The sequence below is a fragment of the Thermobia domestica genome, chromosome 9, assembly GCF_964235325.1.
Source record: "Thermobia domestica chromosome 9, izTheDome1.hap1.1, whole genome shotgun sequence".
NCBI classification, from domain to species: domain Eukaryota; kingdom Metazoa; phylum Arthropoda; class Insecta; order Zygentoma; family Lepismatidae; genus Thermobia; species Thermobia domestica.
Window position 1 is genome coordinate 16,122,860 of NC_137462.1, and position 20,345 is coordinate 16,143,204.

Below are 20,345 nucleotides of genomic sequence, written 5' to 3' on the forward strand. Positions count from 1 at the left end.
TTCATTTTCACTCAATTCCTTATGAAACTGCTGTCTAACACCTTGCTTCATCTACTGATCATCACGCTGATTATGGCCATCAATTTTTTGTTTTTAAATATTCGCTCTTTACCTAAAAATAAACCTTTGTTTGAACAACTACTTTTGGAAGAACATATTAATTGCTTCTTACTGAATGAAACCTATCTTACTTCTGCCTCGCATTGCAAATTACCGTTATACCATCTACTCCGTCACGACTGCCTTACGCCCTCACGTCGCGCCAATGGTGGCGTAGCTATCGGATTCCCTCCCACAATTCCTCATAGACTCCATAGCTCTGGGATACAATCCTTGCCCGAACACATAATCAGTACCTTATATTTCCAACAATGTTATGTAACAGTAGCCACCATATACATCCGACCTGGACATCCCATTCCTTTGCAGTTCTTTCAGTTTATTTCAAACTCATTTCGCAGTTATATTATCATGGCAGACATTAACTTCCACAGTCGCTCCGATAGACAAAAATCGGCCTTTCGCACATACATCCAAACTCATACCACTGGCTTTATCCATAACCTCCCAAAACCTACCAGACCCAGCAGTAACACTACACCTGATGTCGTCATTACATCATCCAATTTACTTTCTCAGATACAAGTGGATGTGCTGGATCCCATGGGCAGCGACCACGTGCCTATAAAGCTTATCATCACTCCCCACGGCCAGCACCATCCAGTTCCTCCTGCCATACCTCCCAGGTTCATTCCTCGGTACGATAGAGCAGATTGGCCGAACTACCGTAATTATCTCACCACCCAATTAGAAAACATTACTACTCCCACCACCGAACAAGATTTATACAACACTCTTCATACGATCACTCACAGCATCCAACAAGCATCCTCTATATATATTCCGCACACCCCTCTTCATCCGTACAAACCTACCTTACCGCCTCAATACTTGCCTTTGATTCGTCGCTCGCGACAATTGTATAGGGACTACAAACGTACCGGCAATCTGGAATCGCTTCGCTTATCTCGTCAATACCAACGAACTGTGCATAATTACATTGTAGCATACAAGAAACGTAACTGGATCAAAACATGTAATACCTTATCAGAACATACGCATCCCACAAAATTCTGGAAGAGATTTAATCAACTCACTGGTAAATCTTCTAGCACTCCATATCCGTTATTTGTGAATGACACTCCTCTCCATACTGTTACTGAGAAAGCAAATGCTTTTGCTCATTACCTTCAGGATATCTTCACTCCACTCTCACCCACCATCCCAAATCGTAACCATCCGGCCGACCATCTTAATCTCCATGCATCTGCCTTACAACCAAATCCCGATCACGCTCTTCCACCCAATTCACCGCTCACGGTACCCATCACAGTCGCTGAAATTCATAATGTCATTGCTCGTAAACGCAATACCGCTCCTGGTATTGATACTATCACCTATCGCCATATCAAGGAGGGTCCTTATGTTCTGCTCTACTTACTCTCCCTGATTTTCACCTTTGTTCTCCGTACAGGATTTATTCCCGCCGACTGGAAAACTTCTACAACGTTAATGTTTTTGAAACCCGGTAAGACAGCAACCTCTGTCTCATCATACCGCCCTATACAACTTACTTTAGTCTTCAGTAAAATCCTTGAACGAATCTTAGTCTCCCGTCTTCATATTCATCTCTCTACTCACGACTCCATCCCTATTCATCAAGCAGGCTTTAGACCATCTTTCAGTATTAATGATCAACTTCTTCGCCTCACAACACATATCACCAATCAATACAACCTCATGAAACCTTCTTGTCTTGTGCTCTTTGATTTAGAAAAAGCATTCGACAAAGTTTGGCATAGAGGACTCTTGTATAAACTGTACTCATTTCACCTTCCGTATCGCTATATTCGCTTCATCTTTCACTTCCTTTCCTACCGCCTGACATATATCTCAATTAACAACACTCTCTCACATCCTGTATTAATTCGTTCAGGTGTTCCACAAGGCTCCGCCCTTTCCCCTTTACTGTATTTACTGCACGTGGCGGACTTCCCTCGCCTTCCTCTCAATATCAGTCTATTCCAATACGCTGATGACACGGCCTTCCTAGCCACTGGCAACACTATTCATCAGATTAATCATATTCTCCAAGAAGCTATAAATTCTTTCTTCACCTGGTGTCAACATTGGCGTCTCAAAATCAATGCGGATAAGACCCAGGCAATTGTGTTTCTTCCTCCTGGTTAACGCAGCCGCATCCATCGTAATCCCACAAGAATCCATCTACAGATCGATAATTCACCTATCTCCGCAAGCAAAACAGTCACCTATCTCGGCATAACTTTCGATTCTCAGCTGAATTGGAATGCTCATCTTAAACGCATCACAGCTAAAGCTACAAACCGCCTCAACCTCCTCCGTCGCCTTATAGGTACCACTTGGGGTCTCCAAGCAAATACGGTCTTGAACACCTATAAAGTATTCATGCGGCCTGTCTTGACGTATGGGTATACAGCTTGGGTCGATGCCCCGATTTCCTTTTACAAACGCCTGCTCATTTTTAACGCCATGCCCTACGTCTTGCTTACCGTATTAGGCTTCCTAGTCCTACCAGAGATCTGTATGCTCGGACCCCCTTCGCCAACCTTCTGTACCACCTAGAAGATTTGCGACTTCCCTATATAACGAAGCGATTCCAGAATCATCATCCTATGCTATTCGACACCATGCACCATGATGCTACATTTCGCAAGTCCTCTGCACCCTTACGCCATACACCATTATCTCTATTATTCACAATCTATCATTATACTCTACCGCCCAACAGTCCATTCCTACCAATCATCGAAGATTACATCACAGACTTAAACTCACCTTACATACTTCCATCATATGTCGCATAGTAATCCTTCCGTACTAACAGGGCTCCCCATGTCTCCATTATATCCAGAGCAGCCCCTGGATTATAAGATAACCTGCATTCGTCCGACTAACATTTCCCTAGTGTTGTATCGTCAATCGCACCTCACTCTCATCTCATCACATGACCATCATTTTCTATAGTATCTCTTATACATATATTGATTTGTATTGTATATATTAATTTCTATTCTTTATATTTATTTGTTTTGTATATATTAATTTGTATTGTATATGTTACTTTGTATTATCATAGTTGTCCTCAACTCCTGACTCACTTTCCGCTCCTAATGATTATGACCAAAAGGCCATAATGACCATTATTGATTTGGATTTATTGGAATAAATAAATAAATAAATAAATAAGAACCTCCATTACCCAACTACAAGTACTATAACATCCCCAGCTTCCTTCACTCCCTCATCCCGAATAAAGGGCGTAACCCTTTGGGCAAGCGCTAGCCTCGGCTAGCTTTAAAAAAAACGCGTTGCTTGTCACAACTAAACCGTAACAATTATGTTTATTTTGATGTTTTGCAGAAGCGGATCGGAGACTTGTGTGTTTTCACGGTTGTGCATTTGCTTCAATAGTTGGGAAGGCGAGCTTAAAATATATTGTAGCATAAATTTAGTCAGATGGTTAAATTATACTGATTTCATACTGTTTTATCTAAATTCGCTTACTGCAAGCTTACATATAATTTGTTTGGCGTGTTTTAGCTTGCAATAAGCTTAACCAAGCTTGCCATTGATGAGAATACCCTTATACTTGGCTTGCGTTTGAGATAATTTCACTTGTTTTTATCTTGTGAAGACAAGCTTGCCGCAAGCCCTGCCCAGATGTAACTAACTACCTTGTCACAAGCTTGCAGCAAGCTAATTGGCTTGCATAGTATAGCTTGCGGCAAGCTAAATGACCTTGAAACAACAAGTTTGTGGCAACTTGCAGCAAGCTTAAATTGCTGTCTGGGTACCTTAAGGGGATATTCCAAAAGTTGACTCGGTGGATGCGCCGTTCAGATAGGACGTAAACCTCTTGTAACTTAGTTACAATGTGCAAAATGAATTTCCTCTTCTTCACGACACTTTTTAAAGCTTTTGTTACTATTGTTTTAATTAAGTTACATTTGATAGAACCATCCGATAAAGTCGGGCCAAGCCCTGTGCGTCATTCTCTGTTAGGTGAATGGTTAATGTAAGTTACTCCTACGTGGATGGTCCGAGCTTTCAATCAAGACCATTCTTATTGATTATTTTATTTGAGCTACGCTCATACTGTATATTCCACAAGTTCAATTTTGAAGTAATGTAGTAACAGCTAGTTTAATTCTAAATAATTGTCCAATATTATATTTGTTACTAAATTTAAATGGCACTCTTCACTGTTTGTAGCCCTGCATAAATACAAAATTGTTTTAAAAGTATATTTTACTTTCAAGTTTTATTGTTCTTTTAAAATTGTCCTTCAACTTTATTTTATAATTATTTTCTATTTCTTAATTATAACATATTTTCTATTTATATTGTATTCTATGTTACACGTTTATTATTTATATTTTATGTCTTACCTTTGAATAGGAGCTTTTGACAATTCAGAGCAGCACGGACATACACAGGATGCAGGCCTTTGCAATCAAGAGCTTTTGCCCCCACGAAATCACTACTTTGTTTTGAAAAATGATATCTAATTTTAGAGATGGTGATAGCAGGGGCGGATTCAGGGGAGTGCTTTCGGGCGATCACATCCCCCAGAATAGGGAAATTTTTATACTTTTTATTTTAAAAATAAAACATATCCCAAGTATTTTTCATCTTTGTATTATAAACTTAAATTAAAACCTAAAGTAGATAGGCCTTACTTTCTTAAGAAAGTTAATTCTGCAGAAGAACTACTTCTCTTTTTCTAAATTTGTGTTTTTCTTTTCTTTTCTTTCTTTCTTTTTTTTGCAATCGGCTCTTACCTTGATTTGACTTCGAACGACCGCCCCTCCCAAACAATCATCCTGGATTCGCCCCTGGATGATAGACATTTTAGTAAAATATGCCCTCAATCGCTGAAATAAATTCCTGTCAAGCTTTCGATCGCTGAAATAAATTTCTGTCTACGGCCCTGCAAAACAGTGACGATTTTAGGGAGTGATCAGTTAGTAACGCCTCCTTGGAGCAACGACCCTTCCCAGAAGTCATTATCTCCGATAATTCAGAATGTGATTTGTGCATTATCACTTTTCACTCTCAGTGTCTTGAAACGCACCAAAAAGGAACTGTTCTGAAGTATTTACTGGTTCTCCCTATGACCCCATTTCAATATGGCCAACCTTGGACATATACACATCTGAAGTACCACCTTTTATGTCAGTGATCCCGAAAACTATCCATTCGATAAAAATATAGGATATTTTCGATTCTTTATTCCTGTCACCCTCCCATTGTCAACTCGAAGCCAACCAAGGCTTATTTTGGACTTACGCAGCATCCACAGTGTCACTTTTCATCTTTGCATATGAATCCGACACTAATTTCGTTCGTATATGACTACTTTTACATGTCACCTTCACCTCTTGGTTCTCAGTATCTCGCCCCCACAACTATGGAGAAATTTCAACCAACCAACTAAGTATAATTTTAAATTATCATCTGAAACACAACAGTACGGATGACCTTTTTCGCAGAGGAATGCGTTAACTACTGTGTCAATATGAATGTATTTGCTTTTTTGCTGTCCATGCTGAAGATTGCCAAAGGGCAAAACTTCGTCTGCACTATTGTGCAATGAATATAGGTTTTAGTGGTTTAATTTACTGAATACTCGCTTAGATGTTCCTCTCCTCACAGGAAAAGTGATATACAGTTATAAAAGAAAAATGAAATGAAATATCTAATTGTTACGTCCCACGATTATGCCGACTATGCTAATGGAGAGAGTAATGGTGAGAAATGAATGAAATTGTTTAATTTAAAAAAATGGGAGGAAACGGGAGAAACCCGAGGACACTCATGCACACGGTGTTTGTCTATAATAAAATTCATTCGGCGTGAGTTGGGATCGAACCAAGGACCCCATGCACCATAGGTAAAGTTATAAAAGAATAGGCGTCTAAACAAATACGGAACACTACTATCAATGAGAGTTATATAAGATTAGATTTTTAGTTATTTCGTTCTAAGTTAAAATTTCAATCAATCTTTTTCTTCAGTACTGTTCGAAAACTTAAAGTGGTTGCTGCTAGGACGTGATAAATCTTTTCAGTAGACTTCGCAGTCTTCTCCACAGCGTCTTTTTCATCCAAGGCTAAAGTAGTCTCACTTTAGACATCGAGGAAAAATAGTGGAATTACGAATTTTCAATGGGCCCCGTTTTACTCTGGGCTCCCTCAACGCACTGCCGTTAGTTACGTCACTGTTCAGGATGCATGATGCAGCTTTTGCTTTCAGGAATACTTTCTAAGGCTGTATGAGTTTTTTTTAAATGCTGTGTGAATTAAGTTGTATTTGCTAGAAGCGTCGGTTAAAGGAAACTAAAGATCCTACACTCAAACACAAATAATCTCTTTCGAAACTCTAATGGAAAACGAAACGAATCGTCCTAAACATGTTACGCTTTTGAAGAGAAAAAGAGCAAAGCAATAGTTTCACATACGCTTAATGGTGTTTCTTGGATACAAATTTATAACTTACAAAAGTGATGTTCACGTCATGGTTTGATAGATGAAAGGTTAGTAAAAGGAATTGTTTCGCTGTTGGTCGTGGGTTCGAATCTATGCTCTTCTTGTTACTTTTTTCTCTTATGTACACTTAGTTTGTGCATTCCAAACCTCGAAGTTTGGTTTGGATTATTTATGAAAGCAGGTAGAGAATTACTTGTAGTCGAAATTAGTTTCAAATATGATATTATAATTACATATTTTGTCTTTAACTTATTACGTATAAATTTTTATATCAAATTTTCAGTCTTTATTTAATTCATCCTCCGGTGTAATACAATGAACATTTGCAGAGCGACGTCAGTCGGACGAAAGTACTATATTCCATTGTTACTCTAATATACCTATTTATTTGTTCATATATTTATAAATTGTTTACTAAGTTTACTTATGGCGGTTCACATTATGTGTCATATAATAGACCGTACGAGGGCGGACATAACAGAAGGCGTGTTGCAAATATCCCTGGTGATAAAAAGTAGGGGTCTCCTTCACTAGATTCGAACCACTGTTATAGGCGGTTTTGGTTTACATAGCAAGCATAATACCACTCGGCCACCAAGTCTCGCACGTTAGCCTCTTTATTAATGCAAAACATACTGAGACACTTACATTCACTGGTGTCGCGTAATGTATTTTATAAAATTTTGTTAATAAGTGGGTCGAATTAGGTAGCCCTCGAGAGGGCTGATTGTGTTGTGGGCAAGCATTTATTAATAGTGTGTATAGTCCCCTTGGGACTCGATTACAGCTGAAATACGCCGTGGCATTGAATCCACCAAGCGAGAGATATAGCGTTGGGTGCAACAGATTGACCACGCATCTTCAACTCGCTCCCAAAGATCATTAGATGTTCGTGGAGGATTGTTCGACCAGGTTTCCCGCAAGGTTCTTGCAACAGAGGCCCACATATTTTCAATAGGGTTCAGATCTGCTCCATCAGGAATCCAGTCAACTATTTCGACATCAGGTTGCCTCTGAACCACATTTGAATTATGTATCGAGCTATTATCCTGTTGCAAATATAATATGCCGTCACCTACATGAGCTTTTTTTTCCGGAAGCGTTTCATCCAGATGTTTCACACACTTGTGGGGGTTTAGGCGACGAGGAATCCTGTAGATTCCTCCGAAATTTGCAGCCTTGCATTTCCATGTCCAACAGTGGACAGTTACATGTCCCATTCGACCAGAACGGGAAACGTATTCAGAGGCATACCTTTTTCCAGGGGGGCGGTAAACACGCTTCGGCCCGAAGTTTGCACTGAAAAATATTTTTTCGTCTCTGAAAACGACCTCGTCCCACACACGTGCAATATTTAACTGTGCAAACGTCAGACGGCCAACCATGTGGTCTTCTGTTAGTCGCTCCTTAACAGCTGCCCTGTATGATCTCAAACCAAAGGATTTGAGTCTAGGACGGACAGTCGTAACATCGCCTGGGAAATTGGTGTCCTCTCGTAACTGTCGAGCAGACATGAAAGGGTGCTCACGGCATTGGGCAATTAAACTATGGTCTTCTTTGGGAGAGGAAACTCTCTGTCGCCCACTTCCTCTTTTACGTCTTACATCTCCTGTTTCCTCATATCTCCTCCACCACCTCCGTGCTGTAGCACGGTTAACGCCATATCTCCCGCCTGCCTCGCTATAGTTCATGCCCGCATGCTCAATTAAAGCAATCACGCTGCTTTTAACAGAAGCTTCGTAGTGAGCCATTTTCACAGCAGAAGCAAAATGATAGCTTTGCTTAGGTGTTTGAACGGAACGTGCTTCATGTGACGTCACGTAACAAGGCGGAGTTTACTCTCATTGCTGTAGACGATATCGTACACCCTCTGCAGGGGGTTTCTTGACGGAAAAATTGCTTTTAAGCAGTTCATGGCGACCGCTTTGAAATCAAATGTAAAGTATGAGAATTAAATTTGTCATATCTGTAGTTTGGTGTAGAGACAAAACAAAATTGGAAACCAAAGGTTTAAGAACAACTCAGATTATTAATGTAAAACAAGTCAAAGATTATTAACTTGTATTATCATACAAGAAATGCGAGAATTTTGAAACAAAGAAAAATAACTTAGGCATTTGCAACTGAAGACAAAAAAAAACTAACATAAACACAATAATGGGTATGAGTAGGGGGGTTAATGGGGACGTCAGCAATGAGGCTATATGTCCCCGTCTCGATTAACGCGAGGGATGGATTTTACCATTTCACTTTGACGGAATAACGTAAAGGATGGAGAGGAGGGGGAAGATACATAACAGCTATAAATATAAAAATAAAAGTGGCAATGTTCGGTGGTGAATAACCCATGAACTACAGGATCGTTCTCAATCACATTTTGAACATAGATGAAATTCGAAACTGGGAAGCTTTTTGTTATTTCATTTTGATATTAGAACTTGTGGAAGAGGAGAGGAGGGTAAATATATGAAAATGAATAAAACTTAACTCCTGAACAATCCGACTGATCCCAATCAATCAAACAGTCAATATAAATAAGGTTCCGACCTGGGATGTTTTCATTTTTTTGCCTTGACGGCACAATGTAGGGGAGGGGAAGGGGGACTATGTAAAAAAAATAAAAATAAAAATACTGTGTTGGTGACTTCATCACGCTTAAACCACCGAGCTGATCTTAATCAAATTATCAACATAGATGAGGTTCGGACCTGGGGTGGTTTTTACCTTTCCCTTTGATGGTAGAACGTAAGGTAGGAGGAGGGGAGGGGAGATATCTATGAAAATGAATAAAACTTAACAACTCTTGAACCACCTGACCGATCTCGATCTAATTTTCAACATAGACGACGTTCGGGCCTAGAAACTTTTGTTTTAATATTTACACTATGACGGTAGAACATAGGAGAGGATAAGAGAAGGGGAGATTAATATATAAAAATAAATAGAACAACTCTTGAACCATCCAACAGATTTTGATCAAATTTTCAACGTACATGACATTCGGGCCTGGTATAATTTTTGTCATACCGTGCCCACAACATGGAGAAGGGAGAGGGATACATAAAATCATCGAAAATGACCAATATCAAAGAATGCTTTAGTAATAGTAAAACCATAACATATTACTATTTTTCTTTAATTTAGCCCAGCGAAATCGGGGTGCGACTTAGATTCGAGGACGTCTTAAGTTCGAGTAGTTATCGAGAAATAATTAAAGATATTAACGTGTTATTGAATTACTTTTGCTAATAATAATAATAATAATAATAATAATAATAATAATAATGATAGTTATTATTATTATTAATGTTATTATTATTATTATTATTATTATTATTATTATTATTATTATTATTATTATTATTATTATTATTATTATTATTATTATTATTATTGAAGATGTGATCATTCACATATTGAAAGATCAAAATATTCAAATACCTTATGACAATTAAACGTGTGTCATCGCCGACTAATGATCACCAACAATTCTAAATTTAAACAAAACATTCACACATGGTTCAGACTTGAGAACCTCCAGATTATAGCTAGCGCCTTGAGCACAGATCCACGCTCTATATGCGCTAAATGGTATGTTTTAGTATGTTTAAATTAGATTTCCTTGCCTCCAGTTACAAAATTCTAAGATAGTATTTTTCGTTCTTTCAAAATTTCTTTCGATTTTTTTTAATTATATAAGTCAATAATCTTTGGCATAAATTATATTAATAACGTGGTTGTTCTTAAATCTTTCGTTCGCTATTTGGTTTCTTCTCCATACCAAACTACAGATATGATACGTTTAATTCTCATACTTGTCATTTGATTTCAAAGCAGTCACCATTATCTGGTAAAGCAATTTTGTTCGCCACGCTTCATGAGTTTTGTAACAAAACACGTCAAGAAATGAGTTAAATGAAGGCTGCAAGAATTTATATCCAAATTGAGTATTGTAAGCTAGTGACAAGCATGTAATAACGTCTCGTATTTGAAAATAGTGTTAGCTACTTTTAATTCACTAACTGGTATTAGATTAAATTCAAGCTTAAAAAATTGGAATGAACAAACTCAGTGTAGCTTAAAGAACAAAAACGTAAGAAGAACGCATGAGATTCGAACCCTGGACCACCAGTACAAAAATCCTGTTCACCAACCCCTCACCTAACAAGCCATTAACTTCTATAAGTTTTAAACTTGCAAGCAAATGATACCATTATACGTTTGTGCAATCAATGTTTTGCTGTTTTCCTCTTCAAGAACGTAACATGCTTACGACGATTCGTTTCGTTTTTCCATTAGAGATTCTAGAGAGATGATTTGCGTTTGAGTATAGGATCTTCTGTTTCCTTTAACCGACGCTTCTAGCAAATACAACTCAATTGAAACAGCTGTAAAAAAAAAAAACTAGTACTGTCTTAGAAAGTTTTCCTAAAAGGGAGAAAGTCCATCGTGCACCCCGAACAGAGACGGGAGTGCGTTGAGCGAGACCAACAGCAAAATGGGGTCCATTGAAGATTCGTAACTCCACTTTGAAGGGTTTTAATTAATTTCACGTTTTTTCCTCAATGTCTAAAATGTAACTACTTAGCCTTAGATGAAAAGGAAGTTGTGAAGGAGCCATAGACTGCGAAGTCTACTGAAAAGATTGATCTACTGATCACGTCCTTGCAGAACACACTTTAAGTTTTCGAACAGTACTGAAGAAAAAGATTGATTGAAATTTTAACTTAGAATGAAATAACTAAAAATCTAATCTTATATAACTCTCATTGATAGTAGTGTTCCGTATTTGTTTAGACGCCTATTCTTTTATAACTTTACCTATGGTGCATGGGGGCCTTGGTTCGATCCCAACTCACGCCGAATGATTTTTATTATAGACAAACACCGTGTGCATGAGTGTCCTCGGGTTTTTCCCGTTTCCTCCCACTTCTTCATTAAACAATTTCATTCATTTCTCACCATTACTCTCTCCATTAGGATAGTCGGCATAATCGTGGGACGTAACTATTAGATATTTCATTTCATTTTTCTTTTATAACTGTATATCACTTTTTCTGTGACGAGAGCAACATTTAAGCGAGTATTCAGTAAATTAAACCACTAAAACCTATATTCATTGCACAATAGTGCAGATGAGGCTTAGCCCTTTGGCAATCTTCAGCATGGACAGCAAGAAAAAGCCAATACATTGATATTGACACAGTAGTTAACGAATTCCTCTGCGAAAAAGATCACCCGTACTGTTGTGTTTCAGATGATAATTTATAATTATACTTAGTTGGTTGAAATTTCTCCATAGTTGTGGGGGCGAGATACTGAGAAAATCCCTACCAAGAGGTGAAGGTGACATGTAAAAGTAGTCAAATACGAACGAAATTAGTGTCGGATTCATATGCAAAGATGAAAAGTGACACTGTGGATGCTGCGTAAGTCCAAAATAAGCCTTGGTTGGCTTCGAGTTCACAATGGGAGGGTGACACGAATAAAGAATCGAAAATATCCTATATTTTTGTCGAATGGATAGTTTTCGGGATCACTGACATAAAAGGTGATATTTCAGATGTGTTTATGTCCAAGGTTGGCCATATTGAAATGGGGTCATAGGGAGAACCAGTAAATACTTCAGAACAGTTCCTTTTTGGTGCGTTTCAAGACACTGAGAGTGAAAAGTGATAATGCACAAATCACATTCTGAATTATCGGAGATATGGCTTCTGGGGAAGGGTCGTTGCTCCAGGGAAGCGTTACTAACTGATCACTCCCTAAAATCGTCACTGTTTTGCAGGGCCGTAGACAGAAATTTATTTCAGCGATCGAAAGCTTGACAGGAATTTATTTCAGCGATTGAGGGCATATTTTACTAAAATGTCTATCATCCAGGGGCGGATCCAGGATGATTGTTTGGGAGAGGCGGTCATTCGAAGTCAAATCAGGGTAAGAGCGGATTGCAAATAAAAAAAAGAAAGAAAAGAAAAGAAAAACACAAATTTAGAAAAGGAGAAGTAGCTCTTCTGCAGAATTAACTTTCTTAAGAAAGTAAGGCCTATCTACTTTAGGTTTTAATTTAAGTTTATAATACAAAGATGAAAAATACTTGGGACATGTTTTATTTTTAAAATACAAAGTATAAAAATTTCCCTATTCTGGGGGATGTGATCGCCCGAACGCACTCCCCTGAATCCGCCCCTGCTATCATCATCTCTAAAATTAGATATCATTTTTCAAAACAAAGTAGTGATTTCGTGGGGGCAAAAGCTCTTGATTGCAAAGGCCTGCATCCTGTGTATGTCCGTGCTGCTCTGAATTGTCAAAAGCTCCTATTCAAAGGTAAGACATAAAATATAAATAATAAACGTGTAACATAAAATACAATATAAATAATAAATATGTTATAATTAAGAAATAGAAAATAATTATAAAATAAAGTTGAAGGGCAATTTAAAGAAACAATAAAACTTGAAAGTAAAATATACTTTTAAAACAATTTTGTATTTATGCAGGGCTACAAACAGTGAGGAGTGCCATGTAAATTTAGTAACAAATATAATATTGGACAATTATTTAGAATTAAACTAGCTGTTACTACATTACTTCAAAATTGAACTTGTGGAATAAACAGTATGAGCGTAGCTCAAATAAAATAATCAATAAGAATGGTCTTGATTGAAAGCTCGGACCATCCACGTAGGAGTAACTTACATTAACCATTCACCTAACAGACAAAGACTCACAGGGCTTGGCCCGACTTTATCGGATGGTTCTATCAAATGTAACTTAATTAAAACAATAGTAACAAAAGCTTTAAAAAGTGTCGTGAAGAAGAGGAAATTCATTTTGCACATTGTAACTAAGTTACAAGAGGTTTACGTCCTATCTGAACGGCGCATCCACCGAGTCAACTTTTGGAATATCCCCTTAAGTTAGCTTTCAACGCAGCTAAGAGAAACGTATGTGAACCAGTAATACTATTCTCCGTAGCAGAATGGATAAAGTCATGGTTCGATAACCACAAGGTTCGTGGTTCGAAACCCGTCGCCGAAACCAGATTTTTTAAAATCTTAATTCCTCAGTTGTGAAGATATTTCCCTCCTTTCGTAATCATCTGATGCTCTAAAAAGAGTTCTCCACATTAATTCGACAACTGTCTAATGTGATCCTCGCAGTTCGAAAACTTCCCTTCTTATCCTTCACAAAATCAGAATTTTCGTCATAATACGAATGCTGTCCGATCATTTTCCCCAATTCTAAATCTGTGTATACAAATCATCCCTCTCTGTCTCCATACTTGAATCCCCCCCCCTCTCTCTCTCTCTCTCTCAATGTCACCCAGGAAGTCAACAAACCTTCGACTCTTGAAACCAAATGTAAGCTCTTTAGCAATGTGCTATCGTAACTCTATCGGTTTGTTGTTAAAACCAGTGCTTTTTAGACTTTATTCGGGGGCGAGGGGGGAGAGATTCTCCGGCGACATAAGATTTTCACTTTTTATTAGTGTATTACTATACATTTGATCAAAAAATACGTATTTATGAAGCTCAAGAGAGGGGGAGTTTTACCCTCCTGTCCTGCCCAAATGACGCCCCTGCAACATTTGCTTGCACTTACTGAAAAGAAATTAAATGAATCATTGAATAAAACTCGTTTCTGTCCGTAGATATTTTAGAGCTCTTGGCAACTTCCATAGATTTCTTAGGGAGCATCTTACCAGCTTTCACTCTCTAGAGAAAGAAAAGAATGAAACTAAAGATATTTATGAAGCTCTGGGAAGATTGTGTAACTTTCCTTTAATTTAGGCTCTTAAAAATATTTCAGAACAAACGAATGGAAAAGACTGTTTTAAAGCTATAACGTTGTAAACTTGATTCCTGTTTCTTTTTCAGCTGAATGGAAAGAGTGGAATAAATACTAGAAGCAAATACTCGATTGTTACATGTATTGTGGGAATGCATAAGAAAACTGGGCAAGAGTTTGTTATTAATTTGGACTTAGAATTTTTGTAACAAATTTTATGCCGCGGACTGTACCAGAGATTTGATAGATTTTGGTACGCATTCATGGAAAGATTGCCGACGCCTGCCTTAGGGCTATAAATATATGTTGGTCATGGGCTGAAGGGCTTACTTCTAAGTGTGCGATCCAGTAAAATCTCCGTTGTGTATACAAGAACAATTTAGCTCAGGCCAGTATGTCTCAGAGATTGACTCAGAGTCTGAAACTGAGTAGTTTGCGCATTCTTGGGTCTAATTCTCATCTAGAAGGGTAATTAATGCGACAGAGAATTTAGCTGTATCCCGACTAAGCAAGCTCCTCAGATAGCCGCGTGGCAGTCTCTGTTCTCATAGGACTGTAGCGCTGAACAGATTGGTTTCAAGCTATAAATAGAAAGGTACCCTATCATGTTATAGTAAAACAGTTAAGAGTTGCTCTCTGCTTATCCTTTGTGTCTTCTGCTATGTGTTCATGCGCTATATATGTTATGAAAGACACGCTTAACTTTCATTCCCAAACAATTGAAGTCTAATTTCTGTAATAGAAAATCTTATGTTTGCAACAGAGTAGAGCACAGAAAAATTAGAATATAGATTATTATTAGGAATTTATTTTGAAAGAGATAGTATTTATTCGGGCGTTTTCGAATTGCATTTGATAGTAAATAATATTAACATTTGAAAATTTGCCCCTAGAATTAGAATAAATGTAAAGAAAAATGATGATTTTGGCTCGAGTCCGTACCCCCAAAATCAACCAGCTGCGTTCGTCTATGATTTGGGACAGTTTCAACAAAACACTTTGGGGGAGGATGATTCTGCACGGATATTGTAGTCTTCAAATTGCTGATCAGGCATATTGCTATTATTTTTCAGTGGCGTCACTAGTAAGACACTTAGAGGAAGGGGGGAACAAATGAAAAATAACGATAATAATGGTATCCACAATACACATTTTCAGCAAGAGAAATCCAACTTACCTTACATTTTCGAGCGTTGTGATTACAACTATGAACTTCTTTTTTAGTGGCGTCATTAGAAAGTCACCTTTAGAGATCAAAGTCAAAATTTACGATAACTAACTGAGTTTCAAACTAACAAATATCATTCCTAGATGACGTGAGGCTCGAAGTCGATTCAAATTGGTGCTCTTGTTTTTTTACCTTTCTTTGATGGTTGTGTTTGGTGTAAGTGTGTATGCTCTAGTGTAGTCATTTTTCTTCTGTGCTATGACTTTTCCAAGCGTAGTGTTGAAAATGAAACATGAACTGAAGTGTAGAGAAAGATCGCTCCGTTACATTGCTGGTGCTTATAACAAGAAGATCGCCATGTGCTTCTTTAGCTACTGATAAAATGACAGAGGAACAACAAGTGATTGTGTGACAAAGTTTGAATAATAAAACAGTGCCTCATTCTGCTTTATCTTCACTTGCTTTCTGGTGATATTCTCGTAAGCACTTTTCGCGTTGCCCAGATTTCATCAGTGCTTTTAATATATATTACCAGGATGTTCGCAGTATCAAAAACAAATTCTTCGAATGCTCAATCAAAGCAGGTGAGATAATGGAACTGGATTACTTCGGAGTGACTGAATCGTGGCTCAATGAATCAATGAACGACAGTGAACTTAATTTCTCAAATAGTTTATTAATTTTTGTTTCGTAAAGAACTATAACTAGTGCAGGTTGAGTGATGATTTGTTAAACAATAAGTGCTAGAGCAAGAAAAAATGGTATTGAACGGAATTTTGAACTTATTTGGGTGGAAGTGTTTATTCCAAAGTGTATCTTTGTATTAAGAGTCTGCTTCTATAGACCACACAAAAACCCTCCTCAGTATATCGTAGAAGCTTGACATAAATCACAGTTACAAGCATTCTCACACGGTGACGTCATCCCATTAAGTGATTTCAACTTTTCCATCATGTAGAAGGCCAGAAATGACACTTTCAGTTCAGTTTTTGTTTAAAATAAGGTGTTTGGTAACTTAAAATATGAGAAGTATGAGGAACAGAATCTACGTTGAAAACCAAATAAGTTTATTGTAGACAAGGGGTGAGCTGAAGTATGAAGAGTAGTAAAAGCAGGGAAAATGATACGACGACCGTATACAATCATCATAAAAGGTTGGATATCCATTGAAATGTAATTTTTAATATAAGGGTTCTACAAGGACAATAGAAGGTTGAATATATATATATATATATATATATATATATATATATATATAAGTGTGTGTGTTTGTGTGTGTAAGTATATATATATATAAGTAGAAGTTGAGCAGCTCCCTGACTACATGTCCCAACCTTGTACGTAAACGAAATTGACACTCCTATACCTTTGTTCCGACACCACTTAACGGTCGGGATAGAAATGAGATGCACCTAAGAGGTGCGGGATAACAATACCAAATTTATAGCAATAAAGCACATACTAAATGGAGGCTACTCCACCACTAGTCTTAGGCGACTAGAACCATGAGCAAAATTAGACAGGGTAACGAGTATGATTTTAGTGTTAAAATAATTTTGAATATAACCAATTCATCTTTCATTGAAAATAGGTAGCAATAAGGGCGTTAAGGAATGGATGGTAGAGCAAAGGAATAGAACTAATTTTGAAGAGTCTCACCCTAATTCGAAGTCGTTCCATTCTCCTTCTTTTTGCTCGTAGGTGTTCTTTAGGCGTTGTCCTCGAAGTTCCAGTGACTTGCCGGTTGGCTTGTCCTGATGAAGTCCATGTTGAAAACTTGGGCCAAAGGCAGGGAGACTCCCATGTGTCTCGCGTCGTGGTTGAGATCCAAAGATCGTGCTCTCTCAATTGTTTTTGACCTGACTGTACCTCTTACGTCAGAATGAGATGATGGTGACACCACAAGATTTCCTGAGCGTGGTAGATTACCCAAAACTGACGTTGACCAAGTCCATCTTTCTACATGTTGTCGACTCAACACAAAGTTCTCAAACATGCTCCTGAGATTGCTAACGTTGTCAGGTGAACGAACCAAAAAGAGACTCGCCTGAGTCAAAGTACTTACTTCTTTATTCATTACTTCCTTGTTGTAATATCGTGTCATGGGTAAACGAATGAAACGGACAATGTCATGTAGTAGGCTGACTATGAGGGGCCAATGAGATCGAACCAATTGAGGGAAGCAATTGATCTAACAAAGTCAATTAAAACGTCTCGTGTGAGACTGTTAAAGGGTGAAGGTTCTAAAGGTCGCTACCACTGTTTATTATAAATTACAAGTACAAAGACTTCCTCAATAACAGCAAAGCAATAGTTAATTTATCTGTCGACGTAAAGTTCAACAGAATATTGGTGTTAATAACATCAGTCAGTGAACTCTTTAAGGCTGCTTGGCTCCCATTGATAGCTGGTTGAATTTTCACATGAAATAAAGGTATCCTAGCTTGTCCTTACTTCATATCCCGTAACACCTTGTAGAAGATTGAAATATAGGGCAGATTTCTGCACAAATCCTTTTCCAATAAACTTGTGGCGCTAAACGAAGAATTCTATAATTACCCACTTTGTACATCCTCGATATATATATGACTCCATTCTGCAACGCATAACTATCTAGAGGAACGAAGTTAATTCAAAACCATATTCATCTACTAAATTGTACGTTTCAGGTGTTTTATTTTATATATAACACTTAGTATTGTATTACAGAATGCTCAATGGAAGAAATCCCAGCATCTTTAGGAGAACGTTGCAATGTTGCCTGCTATCAACAGGCAGGTCGTTGCTTCCCGCCTATAAATGGTTGCTATTGTAAGGATGGTTATGTACGTGCAAGGGACGGATACGGAAAGTGTGTTCCCATTGAAAGCTGCAAACATGAGGGTAAGCATTACAATTTACTTTAAGTACAAATGACATCGTGTGTATGCTGATATTTATATATAATTTGTATTCACACACTAATTAAAATTTAAAAGCCTTAATATATATATATATATATATATATATATATATATATATATATATATATATATATATATAAGTGTGTGTGTGTGTGTGTGAAATAGCTTATAAATAATGCATGTATAAATATATGTTGAATTTCAGAGAAAGTAATAGTAAATAATTGGTTCCAAAATACACCTCACATATGTTAAAGTTAAGTTTAAGTCTAAGTATTTCCGAAAAAAAATTATAAGAAATTAATGTTTACACCTTCACTGCAAACGTATTTGTTGTTTCTAATTTATATGAATTCGACCGAAGTTTTGCACATGGCATTAGCATCATTAACGTCTCATACCCGAGTTTGATTATATGCCATAATTTACTTCGTGTACCACTTTAAATTACAGTATTGTTGCTAGAGGGAGTCTAAAGTCAAATCTAAATAAAAATCTTACGAATTTAAAATATATCTTAGTGGTTGACAGTCGTACGAAGTATTCAACAATATTGTTAACAATTACCGGACACTCACTAACTTTCTTAAGTGTTCCATTACCCTCCATTCTATAATAAATATTGGTCGATGTAATCTTTGTGTAGGCGCTGGTTTCTTAATAATTTTTTTGACGTTGCTTTGAGACTGTTCAATATATTTGCATTTTACAAAACACAAGATTATATGAATTCAAGAAATACAAACAAACTTGCTATATGAACATTATTATATGTGGATTAATGCGATATTAACACAACAAACGTAGTTACCGTTGCTTTCTTGGTGTCCTGTTTTTACACACACACACTCATCCCTGCTGGGGAGAAAAAGTATTAGTTTTTATGTTGCTGCCTCTTCATTTACTTACTGGCGTTAGTTTTTATTGAGAAGAACGCTCAGTTCTGAACTTACCGCCCGCCTTGAAGGAATTCCTTCAACAAATCTATGAATGATTAATTTGGTTCATGAACTTAATATACACAACAATAGATAACACAAGTTATGAATGAATGATATAATCATAAACAAAATAATGCACACATAATACAACACTATGAATATACCAACACATTAACTCTGCTTAGGAAGCGGGCACAATTGACGATTAGATCTTGTTGTTGTATCTCTGGCAGTTTTCACTGTCGCCAGTCGTACTATTCCGTCCTTCCCAGGAAACAATTGCACAATACGTCCAGTTTTCCATTTTAGAGGTGGAATGTTATCTTCTTTGATGAGCACCAAATCACCTTCCAGAAGATTGGGAAATTTTCTTCTCCACTTGGATCGTTCTAGAAGACTTGGTAGATACTCCTTTGACCATCTGGACCAAAATTGCTGATGAAGTTGTTGTATGTATTGCCATCTCGAAAGTCTGTTGACAGGAAAATTTTTCAAGTTAGGTTCTGACATGGTAGTGAGTGCGTCGCCTATTAGGAAATGACCAGGTGTTAAAGGATGTAGGTCGTTTGGATCATTTGATAATGGTGTTAGGGGTCTAGAGTTTAAGCAAGCCTCAGTGTCAAAATAGTGTTCATCTCTTCGTAGGTGAGTGAAGCATTCCCCACAACTCTCTTTAAATGATATTTGAGAGATTTAATTGATGATTTCCATAAGCCTCCGAAGTTTGGTGATCTTGCTGGAATAAAAACCCACGTGATGTTATCAGCTGCTAGAAAATTATGTAATTTTTCTTTATGGTGTTCTGATTCAAATAAAGTCTTCAATTCTTGTAGTTCCCTTTTTGCACCAACGAAGTTACTTGCATTGTCAGAATACAGTTTAGCGCATTTTCCTCGACGAGCCATGAATCGCTTTAATGCTCCAATAAATGTCTCTGTAGTTAGATCAC